The following is a 22,282-nucleotide window of genomic DNA, read 5'->3' as shown; positions in this document are numbered from 1 at the left end:
TTCTGCAATTGGTGTTTCCCTCTGCTTTCCCTGTTGTCCCCACCTTCCATCCCCCTTCTCTTGCAGGTCTTGTCCTTTCTCTGTGCTGTCTGTTTGTGCGCCCCCATCCCTGTGTCTGCCCCCTGTCCGGCCCGGTGACTAATCAATACATAATTAAATAAATAATAAAACAGACAAAAGGAGTATATTAATACTCTCTAGTTAAAGTAAAATCTGTCTGGCACAATATGGTATCCAGGTCCATACTCATACCAGGCTGCTGGGCAGGACAGGTTTAAAAAAAATAAAAACAACAACAACTCAAGGAACAGAACAACAAACGCACATGTGTACATTTTCAGCTGAGGTCTGCAGCTTACTTTGGCTAGCCTTCAACTCAACAATCAATCATGATTTCAGTTAAATACTAAAGTTGCTGTTACTGTTACCTTGTCTGTGGTCCACTGGCAGAACACCGGTGCTTTCTGATCAGGTGCCATTGTGCTGTTGCGGAGGCAACATAAGTTTCGTTTTACGGTGGACGAACGGTGACATTACAGAGTTGTTGTTTTCTTTAGCTTGAATAATCCCATACTTTGGACACTTTCTTCTTGCTATTTTCTCTCTCTTCCTCCACTTTGCAAACAGCTCCATTATAATCATCGTGTTCACAGCGTAAGTGCGATGTGCGACAGTAATATATGTCCCGTGAAACACTGTGCTGTAAAGTTACATGGATTAAACGAAGCATTGCAAAGAATTTGTGTCGATTCATTTTTTAATCGATTATATCGATGAATCGTTTCAGCCCTACTTGTAAGCAATGTTCCCTTTACATCACAATCAACTTGAAATGTGGCGCATGTGAGGGAGCTCCATGTCCGACCCCTTAAACACCCATAGTTGCCTATAAATGGTCAGTGAAACGCCCCATTAATTAATATATACTGGCTGCATGAAGAAAAGGACAGCAAATTCTGACAGAAAAGCTGTAAAACAAAATTTAAGTCAGTGTGACACTGACATTCCTTTTGGTGAAGCTGAAGCATGTAGTTTGGTGGGTAAAAAACACACTTTCATGCAACGCTTGTGCACTGGAGGAAAGGCGGCACCAGAGTTCTTGTAGCTTGACCCAGGTACTAATTTGGATTCCTCATTTAAAAGAGAGTAAACTAAATGCATTCCAGTTGTGTTTAAACATTTATTTAGGCTATACAAACGTCCACTCACTTAACAAGGCTGCCGATGAGTTTCAAGAAATATGACTTGTTGTAAATGACATAAGCAGCACACTGAAAGATTTACTTAATAAAAGAGTGTTATATTTTCCATAACATTTTTACAAGCAGCGCATCACATGCACATGCTAGGGCACAGTGTTTGGCTCAATAAGGCAACGAACATGTGATAACAATATGCTACATGATGTATTTGTATTAAAAACTGCATCAATTTAAATATAATTTGTCCTCCTGTTTATCTTATTTAAGAGAAAAATTGCACTGCATGCAAGTAGCCTATTAATAATATGATTCACGATTAAACTGTACAACATATTTGAGGCGTTCTTTTGCACAAACAGGTATCTTCATTTGTTTTATTATCCTAAATCTGTTTCTTTGTGTGTGCTGAAATTATCTTAAATAATGTTTTTTCAACCCTCCTGTTTTTCCAGGGATTATCCTCTATTTTACTGTTCTATCACAGTGTCATCCTGTTTAAATCTTTCCCCTTATATTTCCCTTATTTTATCCCTATTTGGTGGCAGTATGTAGAATATTAGCTGTACCAGTGAGGAGGAGGAGTTGGATGATGCACTGCACTTGCATATTGCCCTCAAAATACGTGCAAATTGAAAAAATTATAACCTACAGTAATTCTTCTGATGATTATTGACAAGTTAGTACTTAGCATTAACACATTAGAGACCTATGTAGACTGTGTTTCTTGCTTGAGGATTTAATTAATAAAATGTTAGAAAAGTTATAAAGAATATATAAGAACATCTTTCATTGCGTTGTCCCCTTATTATTTCCATTATTTTCAAATTCCAATGTTGACAGCTATGCGGATAGCTCGGAGGGGGGGATAAGATTAGTTTTGAGAATTACAAATGTCTGTTGGGCCAACAACACGACAACTACCTTACCAACAATGGTTTACCGGGTCATCATGTTTAATACTTCAGTGATGTTAAAAGGGAAGACGTCTCCATATAAAGGTTGGAGAGGCGGTCCTTTGGATGCTTTGTTCAACTGGTTGTGTGCCTTTTATTAGCTCTGCACTGCTTTGTACCATCGCTTGCATATGGTCTTGCTTGTACCATGTGCCAGCATACAATCAAAAGTGAGAAGAACAAGCCAATCACAGCACAGCAGGGCGGAACTTCTCAAAACTATGGCAGGAAAAAAAATTACGCGATTCAACCACAGTGACTGCACTGTACCGATGTGTGTCAACTCGCTGTCGTGAGAACAGAAGAGAAGCGCATTTTTAGTATTGAAAATGAGTATTAACACCAGAATCGATATGTATCAAAAAATCATATTTTTGACAACACTAATATAAATACGCATATACACCTATGAAATAATAATTGTGATAGTGTGGTTGGAGATACAAATGCAAAAAGTGCTTCTACATCCAGCAAAACTATCAAGACTATAATATAAATATTCACTATCTTGCCCACACTGTGGCCAAATTAACAATGTGTGAGTAAGTGAATAAGTGAGTGAATGACAGTTGCAGATGAAAACATACATTGATTGAATTTTGAAAGAGCAGACTATAAAACTATACGTACAGAGTTGTATCCTAACTGGACTGTTCAGAGATTGTCTACTTTTTCCTGCAGGTATCAAATGTCAGAGCATCTTGAAACAAGACAGGAACATGAACTCGTCCAATAGGCCAGAGGTCACTGGTTCAAAACTGGCTGCTAGGCAGCAGTAATGAAAATCTGCAGAGTAATTTGTAGTCTGAGTCAGGGCATTAGTTCCATTTTCAAAGGGAATACTCGCCGCAGTTCATCCGTGCACTCAGAGAACCCCACAGTTTTATAATGAGGCGATAATGGAAAAGGAACTGGGTGAATCTTCCTCTCTTTTAACTCCCCCCCCCACCATACCAAAATTTGCTCACACACACACGCCACTAAACGAGATGCATGTGCACACACACATGTAAAAAATTTAATTTGCCAAAGTTATTAAGTGCTTTTCACCAACACCATGGTGCTGGGCTTATAGCATTTTGACTAAGAAAGGAAAGCAACAAAAAGAAGACAGAGGGGAGGGAGGTCAGAAATGGATGGATGAGGTGGTTTTGGATGGAGATATAAATGGAAAGGCAGACAGAGAAAGAAAGAAAGACCCCTCATTCAGTGCAGTTACTGCCCATAGAATGACAGCAGAGTTTGTGTGTGTTATTTGTGTCTTGGCGCACATGTGTGCATGTCTACAGTTTGTTTGTGTGTGCAGGTGGATAAGCGTCAGCCCTCCTCCATCTGCAGGCATGATCAATATCATCGCGGTAGACACAGCTAATTGCAATATGTCAGAGATAACGAATGCTTAGGTAAGGCCACAGATTAAGCGGTCTGACAACTGCATAACTCGAGTGAATGGTCACTGTCACTGCCTTGGGAGCAATGGAGATGTGTTGTAATTATGTCACTGGCATAGTGATGAGGTGCTATGAGTCTCATTCACCTTCCTCAATTAGACACATCGCCTCCTGTTGGCTTTGACTGATGTAGATGAAGGTCACTGGCATTTGATTCAGGTAAGGTGGCTGGGCTCTAGGGGTGGGAAAAAATCAATAAAACCTTCTGTCTCTGAATATGTTATTTCATATTGAAAGAGCAATATTCAGTATATTGGGACAGGAATTTAATTGAGAAACTGTTTCTAGGTGAAATATTCACATTGAAATTGCTGTTTTGGGTCATTTGGATGAATTAAAAAGGTAAAAACAAACAAAAGGTTCATTAACTCATTGATGAAAATTCCTCTAAACCCAATACATACTAATTAAGCTTACAAAAATAACAGTCTCAGAACTTTGTCTATATTTTCGCTATAATTAGGTTACAGTAACATATGCTGTGTCTCAATTTGTATCTTCTATACTTATAACTTGCTATGGCATAAATGCAATCAGTACCTGGATGGTGTACCCATAACCAGGGGTGGAAATTAATTTTTTGGCTCACCTGCCAAGGGGACTGGCAGACAAAAGAAATCCACCGGCCAAGCATATTGTTTACTGGCCAAAATAATAAATTGCCTTTTTGTGACATATACATTTGAGATAAGGTCAGAGTGAAATTTTAAGCTAAATTACATTATTGCTATTAAATGTAATGCTATGTAAGACATAACAGTAAATTGTTTTCTAAACTTACAAGATGTTTTTATCATTCAACTTAGATCTCATCACTGCTTACTCTTAATCATGCTTTATCATTCAACTTAAACTTCCTCATCCTACCCACTTTCTACAATACCCCTCTTTGCACGGTCCAGAAGTCTGGCCTCCGTTTCTGAGTCCTGGTGCCACAGCATCACAGCTTTTGTGGGATCAACATTTTTTTTTTTTTAAACCAGTCTATGGATCACGCTCCTTGATCTCTGGGAAGGACAGTTGGACCATAAGATCTCACAGTGTATCAAACACTAGACTGGACTGACCTTTTATGTTCTGCTTCAGCCTCCTTTCATTTGGTAACCCAAACAAACACAAGTAACATGACATGAACATAAACAACCAATGAACACCCCTTTTAATCCGTGTGTTTCACGATTTTAGTTCCCTTGTTAGAAGGGGCAAGGGACACATAACAAATAAAAAAGCCGGTCTGCTGCTAGGTCAAATAGATATGGTGATATCATGCCAAATACATTTACTCACCAATGTGGCAGAAAGTCTTCCAACATTTTGTCGCCAAACGGAAAATCTACCTGCATTTGGGGCTTGGCGGGTGTTAATTCCCAGCCCTGTCGATGACAGTCAAAAAGTTGAGTGTGGAACTTTGGACACTGTCACCCTCAACAGTTGTGATAATTATCAGCCCAGTTACAATTGATCCTTCGCTAAGCCACGTCCTGTATACGCAGCTGGCCAATCACAGCGCAGTATAGGACTTGCTCTAACTGAGGTCCTACACTTTCATGGCTGAGCTCCATAGACTCGTATGCAAAAGGCGTCATTTTCTAGCTTTTTTTTTTTACTGTATTTTTACAAGATCTGGTCAAACGCTGTTCCTGGAGCACTTGTAATAGTTACAGTCGCTACCCAGAGAGGTTAAAAGGAGAAGTACGATTTATTCCCTTTCCAAAACCTAAAACAAATCCAGAAAATGTAGACTGTGGATTGTTTCTAATGTAATGTTTGTTAGCTAATGCTACCTAACTTAACTTACTCCTGAATGAATCAATCTTTTTGCTTTTTAATGATTGTAATAGTGAAGAGACCTAACCAGCTTTACAGGAATAGTGTTGATTCTTAATATCATTGTCCTTTGTCTCATTCGTCAGGTGATGCGGTGGTTCACTTTTACTCTGATCTGTAGGCTTTAGCTTCTGTCTTTATGCGTTTCACACAGTTTGACAGCCTGAATACAACCTTCAAATGTATAAATGTCTCCTCTCAGACTTTTTTCAAAAAATTAGACAAGATTTCTTCAGAGAGTGCAGTTATAGACAGTGGCAGCGCTGTGATAAGTCCGATGGGTCAGACAGTTTAACAGACTTAGCAACAGTAACTAAGGGGGTTGTTGCTTAGCAAAGGGTCAATTTGCCAAGAATAAGAAGAAAAAACAAGGAAGAAGACTGCCATCGTCATTTTGTTTAATTGAACAAAGGCCGTGTTTGATGTGAGATAACATTACCCTGAAATTCATGCACTGCACAAGTAAGTACATAGTGTACACAGTGTACTACATGTTAGTTTACTAATGGAAGAATCCTAATTGAGACACAGCTATAGTTCTTTGCAGGAAACCTTTAAGAACTTAACAGGGAAAAATGAGTCTGAAGTAAAGTTAAGTTACTCCAATACTGTCGTAAAGCAGTCGACAAACTCATCAGTTGTTTCAGTTCTAGTCACATGATCTACAGTATATTGTCATACCGCCCTTCACATATTGCATGAATACTCTACAAGTATTGAGGTGCACAAGTTTGTCTTGATGGGAACATAGGTGGAGGAGACAGGTGTTCTCCATACCTACAACCCACAGTCTGTCTGTGATGACATCTCTATTTCAAACATTAAGACAATCAGGTAGAGAAAGGTGGAGATAAAATAGTTTAGTCACGATCAAGCATTCCCTCCACGGAGGTCTGCTGAATCCCGCAGAATGGAGCGAAGCTAAACTGTCCCAATCACACTGATGTGGGCTTAACGAGCAGCTTTAAATTCGTCTGCCAATCATGGCACCTTAAGACCCTCAATCCTCAACCTGAAGGACTTTACCTGCACGTATCTGGGGGTAACTACATCAAAAGTTGATGGCAGCGGGGCCTACAGTGGCTCATTGGTATGAGCATAGGTGTCTGTTCAGCTACAATAAGTCCCAGCAAGTTCATTAAGCAGCATGAGGGGAGAAGGACGAACAGTGGTGCAGATAGACTGCCTTGATCAATGTAGATGAATGTTCTGCACTGCTGCATGAGGGGCTACAGGGATAAAGTCTGAAGTGAATTAATGTATGTGCACTAAGGGTGTGCATGTACGTGTGGGTGTAAAGAGAAAGAGGAAATATGGAAACTTCAATTGAAGAAGTCAAGAGTGTATGAGGAAGGAATGGATATAGAAAGTATGAATCTCAAAGTTATCTGTGTAAAGCTCCATGAATAAAAAGAAACAAGTTTGAAATTTCAATCAGTAAAAGTGACAGGCTAGAACACATAACATATAGAAGATATGTCTCCTTCAAGTAAGTGTACCATTTTTTTTAACCATTCCAGGCTGTACTTCCTGCCATAACGGCTATAAATATGCATTCTGGACTGCCGCTGAGATGTCGGTCAGGTACTGTTCTCGGATCTGATAAGCACAGTTCCACCAACAGCCAGAAAACACAATAGAGATAGCAGACTGCAGACACAACCTGATTCCTATTCGTCATCTAGATGTCCTGACAAGGACAGGTGCTGTGATGATGTGTGGGGAGGAACTTCACTCATTTTAGGTAGATAGTAAGAAACAAAGATAGAGGGAGGAAAGAGAAGCACCTGTTCTGTCTGTCTCCCAACCTGCCTGACTATGTCCCAAGGCACTATCATCTCCCTAAATAAGAACACCTTGGAAAATGAAGGAGGGTGCTGGGGGAGCAGGGATGCTGCTAGAAGAAATTAACATATCTGAAAGAGTCTATTGTTTCAGAGAGAAAGCTGCTTCACCAAATTGAAACATGTACACAAAACACCAGTGAAAGAGAATATGTGTGTATGTGTGTGGGGGGGGAACGATTCACAAAGCAACAGAGGAAGTATCCATCTTTAATATACTTGATTTGTGTTGGAAAATCTCAAAGACAGATGCTTGAATATCATTTGAATGCATTTGGGTGCTGACTGGCCTGGCAGGCGAGCAGGCTGGCACTTGTTGGTAGCCAAGCTGTCCCCATCCTGATCATTACGTTGTTTCATTCCACTCTGTCAGCCTGCTCCATTGTCAATCTGTTATTTTTTATTGTATTTTCTTTCTTTTTTTTAAACAAACACTTTATTTTTGTTTGTCTAGTCGCCTTCTCCCCCAGAGGAAAAATGTGCTTAAGGAAGCAGTATTGGGATGTAGAGATTAATATACGTGTAGCCAGCAGAGTCTAGCAGTTGTCTTTGCAAGAGTAATAGAACAATTCCGTAAGGACAAAGACAATATGACAGTGTGTGAAAGAGAAAACATCTTCAGAGAGAATGATAGATCACAATACATATGAATAATGACACACTGAGAGCCTGCCACACAATTTTTTAAAATTCAAATAACTTTGTTTTCTTTAAAAGGACAGGCATGTGCTGAATGGATCAAAATGATACCAAAAGTAAGCATAACAAAGAAAGCTGTGCATAACCGTAAGTAGATCTGAAAGTTACATACAGTGTAACATGCAATTGCCTCTCTTGATCTTGGCTATAGAACAGATGTAAGAAATAATTTGAAGCTTTGACTGGCAGAAAAAGTCTTTCCCTCAAGGCTTCAATGTCATATTAGATGCCTAAGCATAAGATTATTGTTGCGGTGAATTCATTTTTGAATATTGGATTGTTACATCAATAAGCAATAGAAGGTTATCAGGGGCCTGGGCCTGGGCACCATCTTGGTAACAGGTTTGCTGGTTCAGCAACAACAGAGTGAGGATTTGACAGCAGGGAAAATACTGCAAACAAAAACATCTGCTATTATTCAATTCCCAGTTGTGGCATATCTTGACCTGATGAAAGGAGAAATGAATAAATCATGCTCCATTAAATGTCATTAGGCCTGTTAGCAAAATCTAATTCTACTAAAGTTCAGCGCCGGTTTACAAATTGAATGTAATTGCCCAGAATGCAAATGGACTGTGCTGTTGTTTGTGTGAATGTGAGACCAAGCGAGAGAAGAGTGCGAGAGGGAGAGAGAAACACAAAGAAAAACAAAATGTGCGAGCGGAAGAAAACCTTTAAGCGGCAGCATAATGGGCAACACTTTCCACAGTTTTCTTACAGTTTTTATTCAGAAGTCTCAGGGGCTAGCACGCCGGGGAATCGTCGATTGTCAAAGCTTTAAAAACTGATGGTTTCATTTCAGGAAAAAAAGAGGAGATGTGGGGGAAATGTAATTACCCAGCGAGTGCTGTGTGGGAGTTTTACTGTTTGATAATTATCCCTTAAAGGCATGCTAAACTTTTCCTTAGCTATCTGTTTAAAACTCCACAGAGACAGAGAAGTACGAGAGAGGTCACCCAGCTTTGGGAGGAAACGCAGGAGAGAATGAGAGGAGATAAATGTGAAGGAGAGTAAGGATCAGATAAGTGCAAACTTGTTGGGTGCTGATAATACAAAAGCAAGAGAGAATAGGAAATAAAACAATACATCACACAGCAGCACATCTTAGAAGACAAGTTATTGCCTTGCTAAGTCACAAAAATGTATCGACTTGTAATGGGTTCCATAAAAGTAAATGTTGAATTTCCGTGGAAACTGCTTGTCTTTTTTGGGATGAGGCATCAAAGCATGCAACATTTAAGAAATGGATGACTGAAACATTTTATAGGCCACTTTTCATTTCACCAGCTCTCTTTACCATGCCATCTGTCTCTTTTATAGATACACAGCACACACACATGCACACCATACACAGATACTGTATTTACTGCAGCTCTGCCTTTGCTTCACACCCACAAACAGGATTGCAAGCACACACACACACACACACACACGGTAAGCCCAATCTGCGTGCACAGATACTGTATTTACAAAATGACTGCCTTGTCCATAGAATCCTCCAGTATGAACCAGTAATTCGAAAGCCTGACATTATGGCATGGCTGAGAACAGAAAAACATTTGACAAAAGGATAACATTAAAATCCAAATGAAAACACACATGAAAAAAAACAGTCAGGTCTGTTTACCCCAGACTCTCCCTGCACTTCCCTGCTCTGAAACTCAAACTGGAGACTTTCCAAAAGCGGTGAAAACACGATCAGAATATATTTCAGCTAAAAAAAAAAAAGACAGAAAATCAAGTGCAAACATCCATGATAAGCACAAGGTCTCTCTTCATGGGCTTAAAGGAATGTCACATTAACCTGAAGCAACTAGTTTCATGTCACACCAAAGATTTTCACCATTTTTATGTGGCTAATTAAGTTTTTTTGCTGCCCCTGCCCACAGTAGTGCATTGCTCTGCTTCCCTACCAGGACTTCTGTCTGCTTCTCCAAACTTGAGGTGCACTGACCGCCGTCTTCTGTAAGTATGGACTATGGATAAATACCTCAAACCTCACTTTAAAATACCAAAACTATCCCTTTAACTTCATTATCACTTTATTCATCTTGGTGATGCATTCATTCTAATTAATGAAGGATTGCCTGGTGCCATGTATATGAGTGGAGGTGGTTGAGGGAGCATCCTAGGTGCACACAAATGCACATCCATACATAGAATCACTATGACCATTCAATTCTCCAATTCAGGGACACAGTTTAATTCCAATTCTGAGATGTTATACGTCTTTGACTATAGTTTGTGACTGTGTGCATTATTGTCAGTGTCACTCTGTATGTGTTTCTCCATTTGCTTGCAGGATGGTGGTTCTATTACGCCAGAGAGCCAATTAGCGTCTCTCAGTTTGACACCCGTCTCGTCAGGACCAGCATGCTCACACATGTTAATTGTGGTCTTTAACGGCCACTGAGGTTTCAGCTGCCTCATTACAGCAAGAACATGCAACTAACAACCAGGGGGATGATGTGGCAAAATCTCAGAACCACCCACCCACTCCCCTGTCACTATCTCTCAGTCACTTCTTCCCTCCTTCCTTCATGCTCAGAGTTAGTTAGTAAGTAACGACCCTAAGGAATGAACTTCCAGTGAAAGCTGATCCATCTTAATGAAGCCACCCCTTAGAAAACTAATGTGCTCTGGTCATTTGGAATTTTTTTTGAAGAAACATGAAATTTCAAAGCAGCAGTCAGGAAGTGTTTATCAATATTCTCCACAGAAATACTGTATATTGTGTAACATTGACACATCTTGGAGATCTTGGTTAGAAACAAAAGATCAAGTTGTGCTGATAGCTATGCCCAATATTGGTAGGAAACACATGCAACATCAGCAAAATACTTGAGTGAGCACAGGGGCACTTGGGAGAAACATATGTTGGGGAAGCAAAGGCAACAATGAAAAGACTTTAATAAAAGGGAGAAACAAATAGTAAAAAAAAAAGTACATCTGTGGAAGTTGGCAGGAAAAACAGGAAGACAAGCAATGAAAAGGAGATAACCTGATGTTGTTGATGGACTGAAAAAGTCTACAAATGGAAGTAAAATTAGAATTCAGAAAATAAGGTACCGCCATAAAAGAAAAAGTGTTCAGAATTCAAATAAGATGAAATAAAGTGAAGAAAATCTTAAATCTACAGTGAGATCATTTTCTTGCCCATCCATTTCCAAGTCAGCTACACTTCAAGTCTGTAAAAAGGGTAGAACAGAACCATTTGGTGTCCAAACGTTTGTTGCTTGGGCGGCATATAAAATGTAGTGCTTGCTTATTACATATGTGCCATTAGAGCTACAAAAAGATTCATGGTCTGAACATTGGCCTGAAGTATTGAAAAGGTTGGTCATAGTTGTTTCAGAGTGGCCGCTTCCCTTTGACATGGACTAAGTAATCTACATTTTTCAGATGAGAAAAAATGTCTCATGGTCTACTATTTCTGACGGCATCACACTCAACCTGTAAGCCCCTCCAGTGCATATTAGAGGTGACGATCTGACAAAGCCAGACGGACAACATCATCAGCAAACAAGAGAGATGCCACCATAATGTCATCCAACTGGACTATCCAGACCTCTGCAGCATTTTGATATCTTGTGCATAAACATGCAAACATGAAAGGTGATAAGGGGCACACCCTTGTCAGAGTACAGTGCCCACATTCACCGTGCTTGACTTTTATGCCAGATGCAGCACTTATTCAGAGTGTACAGCAAATGCATGGGACACCACAGCAATCCCTACACCTTGTACTCATGTAGCACCTCCTCAGGGACCACTGTCATAAGACACAAAACTCATGTAGATTCATGTTTCATAATATTCCATGCTGATGTGAGCGGATTAAAGTTTCCTGAAAAGAATCATACTTTTCACATTTGTTTGACAATAACAAGCATGATTTGAAGATTAAATTGGATGGAAAAAAATTTAGGAATTTGATTGAAAATACATTTTTAGAATGATTTTGAAGGGATACCTGATAGAACATCAAACTCTGTCCATTGAAGGAGAGAAAGAGAGAAGCAAAGGGAGACGTGGAGAAAGAGAGAAAGTCCTAGTCCTAGAGCACTGAGGGGAAGGTCAGAGAAATGCAGGCAGATGTTAGAAGATGTCCCAGACGTATTCTCGTTGCTGCAGTGTGTTATTCTCTCACACCTAGTAGAGAGGGAGAGAGAGAGAGAGACCACAACAACAACCGATTCAGAATCAAAAAACACTCAGAGGCAGAGCTCAGCTATCAATGAAATGCATGCATTTATGTTTATTTGGCTTTCAGGTGTAAACACGTTTCCATACATATATATATATATATATATATATATATGGGCACATACTTGGGTTATTCACACAAACACAGACACCAAAAGCTGCCTCACTTGCATTGCGTAATCTCCCTGTCATTGCCCAACTTGCTGTATTCCTGGACAAGTCAAGGAACGTTGCGAGGATAGCATAAAGACATTTGTTGCTGTATCCTTTCACTTTGCTGCTTATAATACAGGACGCGTCTCTCTCTGCCTCCAGACAACCTACACACACACACACACACACACACACACACACCTGCAATAGCTATGTCAGTCCACCCAAGGACACTCAGCATGTCAGCTCTGATTAAGCCTCCACTCAGCCTGTACAATGGAGTTCCTGGGTGGAGGGAGAGATGCGGGGGAAAAGAAACGACTTGTGTCCAGTAATAAATCGCTGCAGGCAGCCGGGCTCTTCAGAGCCATGGCCCAGCCGACCCCCAACAGATGCCGGCTGGTTTGGCCTGCCAGTTGCGTCCCGGCCTGTGAGCCAGCACCATCATGAGCGATGGCAGCGGTCCAAAGCGGGGGTCTGCCACCACAGGCGCAGGTGTAGACATCGTTAACATCCAATAAGAAGATAGCGGAGCCTGGCGGGTGGGGCAAAGTGATATTGATGGAGGCCTGTCTGCAGTTGCTTGGTTCACTAAGCAAATATGAGAATAAATATGGCCTTTTCAATAGCACGCACCTTTCATTTATATTAACCAACAGCCTCAATGGTGCACAAGAGTATCCATTAACAGCGGTCACTACGGGTTGACAACCGCCGTCTGTTTGTAGTTTTATTTGTGGCTGTTTTGACTGTTTTACAACTCTCCTGTCCTCTTTCAAATGACGTAGCCTGTATATGCAAAGCATAATCCAATATATTCCGCTCCTGCCAAGTCAGCAAAGTCAATTATGTTGGTTGTTTATTTGGAAGTTGGAAGATTATGTGACCATTTGCCAAGATAGAGACATGATCAGCTGCAAATTAATCCTGTGAGGATTCATATTGATTTGGCACGCGCTTTTTTCCTCCTCATTGTGCTGGTATTGCCAGGAAATTGAGTAGTCGTGTGAAAAACAAGAGCATCTGAGACAAAACAGCAAAGGATAAACAAGGCTGGACTAAATGATTTGGTGGCTGGCCATCCATCCATCATGAATTAGCTTCTCTAGGCATCTAACCTTGTCCAACATCAACTCAGTTCTACAAATGCAGTCTCTTCCTTGTGTTTAAATAATCCTATCACATGTTCCAGTCGGACACAAAGCCTCCCTATGCAGCTGCCCAGTTCTCCACCCAGGCCCAACCCCATGATTTTAGGCGCCTTTAGACCAGTGACAGACAAGCTGGGTGCCTCACAGGTTAAAGCTTCCTGGAATTCATATGAGCAGCGGACAGCGGGGAGATTCTATTCGTGGGTTCAGGCTCCTAGGTCAGTAATGATATTGTGTCCAGAGGCAGAACACCCTCAGATGAGTAGTGTCTGAGCTGGATCTGAGCATGAATCAGGCAAGTGGGAGTGGATATTTTCTCCTCATGGCAGAGCATTCGCATTTCTGACGATTCTCCTGAATCACCACGATGATCCACACCAGCGGTCTATCTGTGCCTCAACAGAAGCCTCCTGTGGTGCTGAGGACTCTCTCCCATGAGCAGTTTGTCTATTGAGGGGATTTCCCTTAATCTACTGTGTTTGAAGATAGCATTGTTGCTGCCACTGACTTCAGGTCAGTGGGTATGTGATTTAGGTGCCCTGTTTGTCTACTTGAGCTGTCTGTTCGTTTTAAAAGCAAAGAGGTCATATGCTTCAGCTAAAGCCCTTGTTTCTAAAGTACATAAGAACATCCCATTTTCTTTTTCTTCTTTGTGTGCCATCATCTTGGAGTGGTTCCTTCTCTTCTTAAGAAAGCTTGGCCTGGGTTGAAAAGTGTTATCTGGGCCTAAAGGCCAGAGTGACCTGGTAATGTTGGGCAAAACAAATAAAATTAACTTAAATTTTAGGCCCAGGATAGTGCAGCAGAATGCTTTTTTTAGCTTCATGTGGGATGGAGGCGAATCTGGATTGCTTAATGTGTGCTCTGGCAAGTCTTTTCAGATGCTCATAGCAGGTGTCTGTTATGGTTATGGGCTCATTGCAAAAACAGCTACACAGTCATTGACTGTGTTAAGGTATTTCATGCACCTTTGGGTCAGCAGGCTTGGATCATCCAGGAACCATTCCCAGACATTTCACCAAGAGTAGCAGATCGAAGTAGCGGTGCATGTTATCACTCTCTCCCACCTGTGGCTATGCTGGTAGGTTGCTGTGGGTGGAGGACGCTATCTCACCAGTTTCCTTGTTAGAATCAGCCTGCGTGGAATGTGGAGCTCATTTCAGGCACTCATTTTCAAGTTTGAGTTGCTGCCAGGTTCAGGTACAATGACTATATACAGGCAGTGGATGATGTATGTAGTGAGTAACGAGGCTTGTCCTGAGTCCTGCCTAGAATATATGACCCCAAAAGATAACTCATTGGTTTAATGTAAATTAAAGGAAAAAATACAAAGGTATGGATTGCATGCATGGATTGGATGCATAAGTCTGAGGTGATGTCAGAAATATTGCTATTTGCTACATATGTATATCTATAATGCTAGAGTGAATAATGATCTATCAGTATGTCTTTAGATGCCTAAAATAAATACATTTTCACAACAACTGTTCTTTAATTGATAAATGGAGCAGCAGCAGTATTTTGCTTGAATGCACTGAAAAAAAACTTCTATGTTACATCTCTGCACATCATACTCTGTCATGCATATGTACTGTCAGTCTTGGGTGCTCTTATTTTCCCTCTTCTGTTTGCTGTATTTTTCTATTCATTAGCACTTGTACACAAAGACTGTGCTGCCATCTTTGCTCTCCTTGCAAATTATTTCATCCCTCCCCCGGCGGTGCGTGGTAGCACGCTGAGCCCCCGGTGAGTCTGGGAGCAACTTATTAAGTTTGCTACAAGGTTCCACCGTAGACCTCATTAGCCATTCACGATCACCTTGTGGCCTCACATCACTGTACACGTTAATGTTACATGACTGAGGTTGCCGCTCGGTTTCTCGCCAATTCCTTTCTGCTGTTTTGGGACATACTTGGCCCTCGCTATATTGATACTGCAATACTAATGAGCAAGCATTAGCTGTCATATTTTCATTCAAGAACCTATAAACCTTGGCGTAAGGACACAGGGAAAACACCTTGAGTGTTCTGGAGATAATACTAATTAGTTTGTGAGAAACAAATCATTTCAGAACAAAACATCAAATAACTAAACATTCACTTTGATTATGAGGCATTTGTTTATACAGTCCAAAAAAAAATGTTTTTGTGTCACCCATGATCAATGTGCAGGAAAGGGCAGGTAGGCCCTAGCATTACATTTCAGAGGGACACATGTCAACAAAAGCCTGCATAACCATTGAGTGTATGATGAATGTGAATAGACCCTAATGTGGTTGCTAGTTCATGTGCACACGTGGATAAATTATTTTTGAGGAGCTAATCTCTGATGGCTTTTTAATTAAAAGGATTATTAAAAAGCACCATCATGACACAAGACATGAGGAACTGCGATTGACTGTAATTAATTAATATTCCATAGCATTTTCTGGCATGCAGCCACTGCCCACACCACTGTTTGTTGAAGTCTGTATCCCTGATGTTCACAGTCTAGGATCAATTATGATGCTAATTTCACAAACACATACAACATTGCAACTTCAAAGAATAGTAGGTTAATGTTTACATCTACCATATCTGCAGTTACACATGTACTTCACGCATCCTAATCGATTTGTCTCATTCAAATTAAATAACAACAGTAGTGTATAGATGTTGCTGGAGGGCCTGATAAATCACTGGTTGAAATTTCAAGAGCATCTGCATTTTTTGTGTTTGGAGGTGGTGAGGCTGGCAGGCACACGCTGAGAAGGATGAATAATGACGCCGAACGAGAGGTGGAGGAAGTAAACACACTTGGCTGTTGTTTCTATTGGACATTTCACCCTGGGGCTGCCGTCACCTTCTCCTAAAATTTATTATGGCCTGTCTGTACCTCCTGCCGCAAAAGCCAAGTAATTCTAAACTGAGAGGCAACAGAAACTGTTCTTTGGATTCCTTACCTCCTGTTTTCCTTTCCTCTCGCTCTTTGTCTCCCATTTGTATCTCCCTCCTGCTCAGCCAGGAATGGACTAAGTGGTTGTTGTCAGTTGAAAGAGATTGTTCCGTGCTGCACACAGAACAATGGGACGTCCTGCCACAGACAAAGGCCAGCAAAGATGAACACACAGTCCCATCTTCACAACTCACCCTTAATGCACATGATACATGAGCTTACCATTGCTAACACTACACTCTAAAAGCCAGAAGACAGAGTCTAGACCCCTTTTTCTGGCCCTTCTTCTACTGCCAGGTCAAGCTACGGGGCTGGCCCATGGCCCACGTCTCAGAGATGAAGCTAAACCTGGGCATATCCCCGGTCCGGCCGCCTGCCAGCAGGCCCCACAATCCCTAGCAGTGGATGGAGAGCTCTCCTCCTCCTTTGTTCCTACCATATTTTTTCTTGGATTTAAAGGTTATCTGCAGCCATCCTGTCTGGGGCCTCTGGCGAGAGCTGGAGAGAGCAGCCAGCCCACCACAGGTGTGAGCGCTGCCGATAAGCGAAGTAAGGCTAGGACAGGAGGCAATGGGTGAGGGGCGGGGCAGAAGATGGCAAAGTGATATGGAGGTCCATCGTGGCCTGAGACTGACCTTCATTCACAATTTTGTACACAGACGGAGTGCTCCCAGGGTGAGAAAACAAAAAGGTCTGTGCCGCATATCCCAAGCATATAGCTTTAATCGCCCCTACTCAGCAAGGCTGCTTTTCTTTTCATTTGTTTAAAGGGAGACAGAGACTGAGAGAGAGACAGAAACAGACAGAGAGACAAAGCCAGAGTGGTGGTTGTGCTGGTTGAGTGAGAGGCTGTACATGAAGCGTACAGAATAAAGTATTCATCATGTAGCATTGTAGAGAACAGCAAACATGGCCACAAAATGTGTTTTTTTTAGGGCTGTACGAACGTGAGGGATTAGAATCAGGGATATCATCTGTTCCTCCCGCTTTACAAAGTGAAAACACAGTCTGGGCTGGGACACAGCAGCCAATCCCAGGGCTCACTAGCTCACTTTCAGTGTGTGTAGCTCCTCCATTAATAACTAATAGGTGGAACATTAGGGGGAAATGGTGAGTATATCTTGAGGGCTTACATTAGCCTGGCGTACAGCATCTCCTTATCTGTGTGTAGGACAAGAGAGGGAGACTGGATGCAGCGTCCTCTCTTTGACTTTCTTTTTCCATTAACTGTCCTGGGAGGATAATTTGAGTGCTACTAAAAGTGCACAGAAACAGATATATGCAGACTGCTGAGGATGAGCACATGTGCAGGCATCCAGCAATGCAAGAGTATACCCATTTAGTACCTATTAATGTTCTTCATTTACATGTGATTACAGTATATGCTTGCATTAACATAAATAACACTGACTACATCCATGCACATACAAATACATGCACACACACACACACACACAAAAAGGCATGTGCATATTGTCATAAATAATGCATAGACAGAATAGTCAAGAATCATACCACCACGCCATCTGCATTTATGAAAACCAGTTAAACGACATGTTCTGCCATTGTGATAGGAGATTCTAATTCCAAACAGCAGCTATATTGAGTACCTTGTTTCCAATTTGAGCGTTAATATATTGTGTTATCATTATCAACAGGAGCTGCAAGACAATATGCAGGCTACCTTATTATTCATTATAAATATACTTAAATAGAGTTAAAGATGGCACTGAAAGCTACAGAGAAATTAATAAACAAAATATTTGCACTGCAATTATGTGTCATTTTCATAATAGTAATAAACTAAAGAGCTTCTGATTTGCACATATATACAAATGTTTCCTAAGACAACACCTATCAGTGGCTGCAGCACCAAAGGTGAGAAAGCTACAGGAAATAATTATTCTAAAATCAACACTTTTGTTACACCGAGAGGAGGATTTATGCAGCATTGGGAGAGCTACTACTACGTTTTGGTAGGGAATGTGCATAATTATCAAAACAAGTAATGATGATTCATGGATTGTTTTTTTAGAGATCAGTGATGCACACAGATTGTATAGTGATTGGGGAGGGGAGTTGCCCCTGTGCACTCAAATAGAGTGCACCCATTTTTGAAACACACCACTTACAGTAAACCAAACATGTGTGTATACACACACACACAGAGAGAAAGAGAGAGAACCCCTCCACACACTACATCTCTGACTAATTTCAGACCCTGGCTACACAAACATCATTAATCAAGCTGACTAAGATTAGTCACTGGCAAGCTCCCCTACCTGTTTATTCTAATTAAATCGATGTACGTGTCATTGCAGGCGTGGACCCTAACTATGGCAGAGGCGGTTACACTCCCCACAAAAGATGGGCTGAAAAACAAAGAAAACCAAGAGAAAGCTAGAAAATACAAAAAAGAAGAATTAAGTGATGGAGGTAAAGTTAAGACTGGGCGGTGACTGCGCGTGGGAAGAATTGGATACGAGTTAAGGCTCGCAGATTGGAGACAGAGGTGAGAGGCACCTTTTGTTGTTCTTTACTTTAAAGATAAGCTCAGCTACATCTGTAAGAACGGTCCAAGAGGAGAGGTTCTATTCAGTATAACCTATGCATTCACAGTCTCACAGCACAGCAGAAAACATTTCACAAAAGAAAGGAGACACGATGGAAAAGCAAGCTGGAGGCCCCCCAAAAAAAGCTAAGCGAAAAAGGCAGACCAGACACATTTAAGCCAACACTCCCCTGTGTGAGTTCTACAGGCTGACTGAAACCTTACTTTGCGTATTTCTTTCTCTGTATTTTCTTTCTCATGTTGTCTGGGGTCCTTTCTGTGACTGTCAGGAAATAAAATTGTACTGCACATTGGCTTTGCTCAAGAAACCACTGTGTCCTCATTGTTATATGAGCAGATGGAGAGCGGTGCCTCAATATATACCTCTCTTTACATATCCAAGAGAGGTGGAAAACGGGAAGGTGGGAGATGCTGGGTGAGTGGGCAGGCATTCAGGAAGGCAGATATTTGATTTGTGCTAGATACTGGGGGGGCGCACAAGAGATAAAGGGAGTGAGCCACTAAAACTTTTTTTTGCAGATAACGTGACATGGCAAAGGCTCATAAAAGGAAAGTAAATTTGGAGACTGAGGTTTACGACCGCAGTAGATTGGGCGGTAAAGGGCCAGGGGAAGGAGCAGTAGGGTGACGAGGCGCTGGGACTCATATCTCGCCAGCCCATACGGATACCAGGACTGCCATAAAGTCTTTTTGTCAGGGGGTAAACTCTATTCTGCAATAAAACGCCTTTTTTCTGTCAGGGATTTTGATAACCAGTCCTTAATGTTTTATGTACAAGAAATTGTGGTGTGTAATATTCTCCAAAATCTGCTCATGTTACTGCAATGAATAATGATTACAGAATCCACACAGATGTGACGATTTGGCTTGCATTTGGATGTTGTAATGTACACCGTAACCAACTTTGGGGAATGAGCTTGCACAAAACTATGCCAATTTAACTTTGATGATCTGAATATTCCTGTCTCAATTACTGTTTCAACAAGAATAGAGCACATGTATTTAAACTAGGCATACAGCAAAACTGGACTGCAGATAAGGTGCCTATAATGACTGGCATTTAAATGGAGGAAAGTGAGAGGTGAACCACAAGCATGGTGAATAAAACATGAGGTGACCGATAGGGCCACACCGACCAAAATGAGACAGCTATGTCTTTGTACAGCATCAACCCTTGACCTCGTCTTCAAATTGGTTGACATCACACACTACACACACACACACACACACATACACACACACCTGACTACAGCATGAAAGCGTAGTGAGGCTTGTGATTAAATGGGCTGCCATTTAGATTGGTGCCGGCAAGTGTAGCTCTTCATTTCTCGAAATGAATACCATTTACCTTCAAATCTGTTGTTGCAAAGATGATGTAGCTGCTTGTCCTCTCTCTGTGGAGTTGGTGTGTGTGCACCTGCTTTGATGCTTTTTCTAATGTTCTTTCGTGCAGCACTTTCAGCTTAAGCTGTGTTTAAATGTGCTCTCTAGAAATAAACTTGACTTGATAAATAAGAAGACAGACAGAAGCCAAAAACTACCCTCATCAGCTAATTTTATTTGCACACCATAAATTATTTCTGTCTCATGCTGTTAGGCAATCCAGCTGCTGTCTTATGGAATGCAAATACAGTGCAACGGCCAGCAACGGCAGCCAGTCTTCTCAATAATGTTCTCATTTGTTCACAGTTATTATACTAATTTCTCAAAATGAATGTTGTAATGATTTATTGATGTTAAAATGCTACATGTAATACCTCTCAAACGACAGATTAAAATGTCATTACCCAATGGATATCCAGGTGGAATACAGGCAAAAATGTCTGCGCACCACCACAGAGACACAATCTACTTTGAGGAATGGTGCCTCTAGCTTGTCCAGGCAACTTGTGATACAGTACATATATGAGAGGCACTTGATTGTCTAAACTCTCCCCCAGACCAACAGGGGACCAACAGGGACCATGGAATTCCTAAGAGATCCCCATCATTACATTAAAAAGAAAATAATTGACTGCAAACTGGCCCGTATGGTTTATTTTATCACTCAAAGTGTCTCAATTTTAACTCTGCACATTCAGTTTTAGATTCAGTCTGCAGAGAAAAAAGAGATGATCCTGAGGTAATGGACCCCATGGGGACAGCTGAGAGAGCTCACAGGAGAATATGCTTTCTGCTTTCAATTAAACACTGCCAAGTGCAGCTTCATGTGCAGATTCCAAGCTCTGGGCGTTGCAAGCGGGCCCTTGGCAGGCTGCTCAGCTGCACCCAGCCCATGATCAAGAGGCCAAGCTCTGCCATAAAATACCACAGAAGCAGGCTTGGCTTGAGCTCCCAAATTTAACTCGAGGAAGTGGAAAGCTTTTCTCATTGCCAACATCCATACACACACCATGGCTGTGGTAATAGAGTTAATCAGATGCTGCTTTGGAGAGGATGATGAGTCATGTGCTTTGTGGGTGTTTAAAGAGAGATGTTCTGAGGTCAAAGTGGGTCATGGGGTAAATGGCTGTGTATTTTATCTTATGGGTATTGGGAGAGGATTCCTGATGTAGCTGTATGCTCATGGGCTGCTGATGTCAGCTCATTAGTGGCGCTACCTTTGCAAAGTCATCAGTCCATGCAGTTGCAGCAGTGCTCAGTGGTTTTATAAGGGTCAAAATGGAAGCGATGGATATGACAATAGAGGGATAAAGTGATAAAGCATTCTTAAAAAGTAACAGAGGTACTGTATATATTGTAGTAGGCAATTTCACAATGATTAAAGTTCAGTAAAAGTCAGATCATTTCTATCCAAAGTGGCCATTGCACTGTTGTTGGCCATATTGTACAGATAAGTGAGAAATCAAAGGGAGAGGCTAATTAAATTAAAACATGACAAATGCAGATGCTTCTATATGTGGTTTGATGAGAATGAAAGTCATGTAAATCATATGCTATAGCTTTTTCACTCACCAGACTGATTTTGTCTGTAAAAACACTGAACCCAGTAAATCCAAACAGACAGGAACTGACCTGGCTGGTCGTATAACAGCCCTTGGGTTTTCTGCATAAAACAGTCTGGTGTATTTCTCTATTTTTATACTTAATTGGATTGCGATTCCAAGCATACATACAGAGGTAACCTTTAAGCCGTGATAAGGTTAAGACAATGTTAGTCTTCGGAACGAGGGCTTAAATAAGCACAGCAAGTTCTGCTGCCAGGTTTGAAGTCAAGGAGGTGGGGGCTACTGAGAGAAAATCATGACACACTTTCTCAAGAGCAACAGAGAGGGAGTGAGAGAGAAATT

General features: G+C 41.2%; 2 long non-coding RNA genes across 6 annotated transcripts in view; one reads left to right on the top strand and one right to left on the bottom strand.

Annotated features, from left to right (window-relative positions):
* LOC119918398 overlaps positions 1-22,282 on the top strand; it is a 269,760-nt gene that overhangs the window by 77,295 nt on the left and 170,183 nt on the right. The window lies entirely within an intron of this gene.
* The window catches only part of LOC119918396, a 98,690-nt gene continuing 87,277 nt past the window's right edge, over positions 10,870-22,282 (bottom strand). For all 5 annotated transcript variants that reach the window (XR_005447432.1, XR_005447431.1, XR_005447434.1 and 2 more), the window contains one exon: positions 10,870-12,128. This is a non-coding gene — a long non-coding RNA (uncharacterized LOC119918396). The remainder of the gene's footprint in view (positions 12,129-22,282) is intronic.

The sequence above is a fragment of the Micropterus salmoides genome, unplaced genomic scaffold (genome assembly GCF_014851395.1).
Source record: "Micropterus salmoides isolate LMB-PRFRI ecotype aquatic unplaced genomic scaffold, ASM1485139v1 Ms_hic_scaffold_23, whole genome shotgun sequence".
NCBI lineage: Eukaryota > Metazoa > Chordata > Actinopteri > Centrarchiformes > Centrarchidae > Micropterus > Micropterus salmoides.
This window is presented reverse-complemented; position numbering and strand designations above follow the sequence as displayed.